General features: G+C 29.8%; 1 non-coding gene across 1 annotated transcript; it reads left to right on the plus strand.

Moving 5' to 3' along the window:
• Positions 1–2,617: 2,617 nt before the first annotated feature.
• Positions 2,618–2,724, plus strand: LOC111691415. The gene has a single exon (XR_002762944.1). It is a non-coding gene; the product is annotated as a U6 spliceosomal RNA (small nuclear RNA).
• Positions 2,725–3,881: the final 1,157 nt, after the last annotated feature.

Below are 3,881 nucleotides of genomic sequence, written 5' to 3' on the forward strand. Positions count from 1 at the left end.
CTCGTGAAATGCCTAAATCATACTCTGCGGCACGAGTTGAGGATTCTGGATGAACTTTAAAATAGGCTAGTACATTTATTACATTATCTTGAAAGATTCGTTATATCTTCCTCCCACGGAAGCAAACGAAGTGGGTATAATCATAGCAAGTTTAAAAAACAAAAAAGTTGGAATATCTGCTGAAATAATAAAAAATATATCTATACACATCGTGCAACCCTTAACTTATCTCTTCAATAAGTGTGTGCAAACTAGTATTTTTCCATCGGTACTCAAATTTGCTATGATTCAGTCTCTCTGTAAATCTGGAGATAAAATGGAAACACAAAACTACCGACCCATCTCATTGTTGTCCAGCCTGTCTAAGATATTTGAAAAAGTACTAAAAATAAGAATATCAAATGAGAAATATAAACTTATATCAAACAACCAATACGGTTTTAGAGAAGACAGGTCGACGGTGGCATATTTAAGACAAAATATTTATGAATCTTTAGATGAAAGTCTATCTGCTTTAGACATTTTTGTCGATCTAGCTAAATAGCCTATGATACCGTAAATCATGCAAATTTATTGGACACGTTGGAGAACATAGGTTTTAGGAGATCTTGTTACAGTTTAATAGAAAGTTACTTGACGAACAGAAAACAATGTGTTAAAATAAATAATGTGGAGCTCCACAGGGTACTGTTTTGGAACCCGTGTTGTTTACAATTTATGTAAACAATTTATTTTCATTACCACTGAATGGTAAGGTGATCTCTTCTGCAGACGACACAGTCATCTATTATTATGGAAAATCTTGGACAAACTTAAAGAACATTGCACAAACTGATTTCGAGCTAAATTTAGAGTTCTTTTCCTCAAAATTACTAACAGTTAACTTTAAAAAAACTCATTTTGTTCCAATTACATGTCGAACTAAACATTTACCAAATTTTAATGTAATTGAGGTCAACAGGAACACCTAGATATTCACAATAAAACTCAAAAAATGTATAAAATATTTGAGAATAATCATAGATTGTCATTTAAAATGGGACCATCAAATTGATTACTTAATAAAAAAAATCGGCATTTCATACTGAAATTTAAATTTCATTTCATGAAAACTCTATTTTATACGATTGCACAAACCCATCTTCTATATGCAATCATTGTTTGGGGTGGAGTTACAAATACGTATCTAAATAAAACACAAATAATCCAAAACTGGATACTAAAAATTATTTTTAATAAAAGACACCTGTCCTAGTCCTAGCAATGATCTATTTAGAGAAACTAAATTATTTGTTATACGGCAATTGTTCTATCAAAAAATACTAACAAATTATTTCAATAAAGTAAAAGATGAGTCATTCATAAATATAACACCAGAAACAAAGAACAGTCTGTAATTGAACCCAAGGCAAATAAAACTATTGGACAAAGATGTTTAAATTTTTTAGGACCACGGCTATTCAATCAACTACCAAATGAGATTAAAGTTATTGGTGGTGTGAAATCATATGGAAATATAAAAATGTGGATTGTTGAGAAACCAAGATTAGTTATTCAATTAATTGACCTAAAGAACATGTATTAGAATAGAATTCTAATTTACCTTTGCCTTGTGTTTTTTCTTAGTATTCGGTTCTCCGGCTGTCATTTATTTTCCCTATCAAATAAAATAAAATAAAATAAAATAAAATAAAATAAGAAAATGTTTATACTACTTTCATTGTAGATATATTCGTACTTACCTTTGTCTGTTGTTTGTTATCACTAGTGACATGTATCCTATATTAATTTCTTAGTAAGTGTTGTACTGTTATACCTTTATTTTATCAGTAGTAATATGTATCAGGTTGCTTATATTATTGTATATTACTGTCTTAATATATTTTTAATTTGTTATATTTTAATTAAGCACACGTATAATAGCCCACGAACAAAAATGTTCAAGCATTCTTTTGTTGGTACTACTTCGTTTATCTGTATGTTTATGTTCATTGTAAAATTTAGTATTTTTAATTTTTTCGCAACAATAAACGATGAATATTATTATTATTAAAAAAATTATCAAAGTTTTGGAAAGAATTAAAGGCACACGTATATTGCTCTTAAACATTATGTAATCATTATTCACCTATAATACATATACCTATACCTATAGTACATAATTAGTACTAGGTCCATTATAAATACCACAAAAAATTCGCTGGTATGACTTTTCTTCACATTGTTTTCCTGAGAAGTTACTCAAATAGTGCTTTTGGTGCTTGACCCTTTTGAGTTATCAACTCCGATATAAACTTATTTACTACTGTTGATATTTCCGGTTATGTAAATTTATAAATACAAATTTTTTCCTGATTTATTGACACAAAGGGCTGGTTAAGTCCACAAATTTTCTTTTCAGTGTGGCCGAAATACCCAATTACTTAAATAAAAAAACTTAAAAGCATGTGTTAGCAATTTATTTGTATTTGCCAGGTAATCAAATCGGTTGCAGACATTTACATATTTTGTACCTGGTAACATTATAAAAATTCTCATATGTACTACCTTGCTTGTATCTCACCGTTACAGAGTTACGAGAGTTAAATACATATACGCCCTTGTAAAATCGTTAATTGTACTCGCTTCGGCGGTACATATACTAAAATTGGAACGATACAGAGAAGATTAGCATGGCCCCTGCGCAAGGATGACACGCAAAATCGTGAAGCGTTCCACATTTTTTTTTAACAAATTTATTGCTACAGCATTAATTATTTATATTTAGATAGTGTGTTATATTTTAAATGTCACTGTCACACTACTTAATGCGTACTGACGCAAAGCTTTATTTTGTATCTGGCAGAGAGAAATCTACTAATCTGTAGATAGTTTGAAAGCACGACCAATGTCATACTAGACGCAATGAAGTAATAAATGATATTGTAAAAACAACTAATTTCTGGAATACAACCGCAATATTTAGTAAACAATAAAATTACTCGTCAGGATAACCACCAAGCAAATACTGGTTTCTACTGAAAAATGATCTTAACTGCTACTAGATATTGTTTCTTCTTGTTCTTCTTCTTCTTCTGCTGACGGGACTACAGTCCGCAAAATAGTTGCATATTAATTAAAATCGATCAAATATTTGTCTGACGTGAACATGTTAAGCTTTTGGCTTATCTTTAGATATAGACCCATTAAACATATCTTTGCAAAGAGAATCATCAGAATCAGGACAAATAAATCACACCCAGGTACTATTAAGCCAACGTTTCATTTACTTCTTCAACACACATAGTAACATTTAAGTTGTGAATTTTTGTGCTGCAAGTAAATATAATACCAGTTTTGAACTTTAATAAGTAGTAACAAATTAATAAAACTTGAATAACTTTCACTATAACAAAAGTGATCTGGTGTTCTGTATTTTTCTAATCCAATGCTTAACTGCTTTGTAACTTAACCAACAGAAAATTTAAAATATTTCATACAACCTTTATTCTCATACACTGTTTTCATATTATGAAGAATAACGGAGAAGAAAGGGGGGAGGGGTAAACGAGCAGGTATATACTGTTAACTTTATTTTATGAAGACATAATGGAGAAATCATAGGATAGGTTGATTTTTTTTCAATCACACTGACATTAGTAAATAAAAAAATGAAATCTCCTTTATGCCAGGTGATCATTACATCTACAACCTAGCAACTCCGTCAGAAATCTTGAAATTTAATTTTTATTCCCAAAAGAAATTAATATATTGTTCTTAAGCTCTATTAGAAAAATTATTAAACACCTTTAAAATGGTGTGCCGTTTATTGCTTCTGAAATATTATTAGAAAAAAAAATTCAAAGATCTTTAAAACATGTAAGGATTCGTAAATGGTTTTC

This window comes from Anoplophora glabripennis, unplaced genomic scaffold, assembly GCF_000390285.2.
Source record: "Anoplophora glabripennis isolate ALB-LARVAE unplaced genomic scaffold, Agla_2.0 scaffold178, whole genome shotgun sequence".
Classification (NCBI taxonomy): Eukaryota; Metazoa; Arthropoda; class Insecta; order Coleoptera; family Cerambycidae; genus Anoplophora; species Anoplophora glabripennis.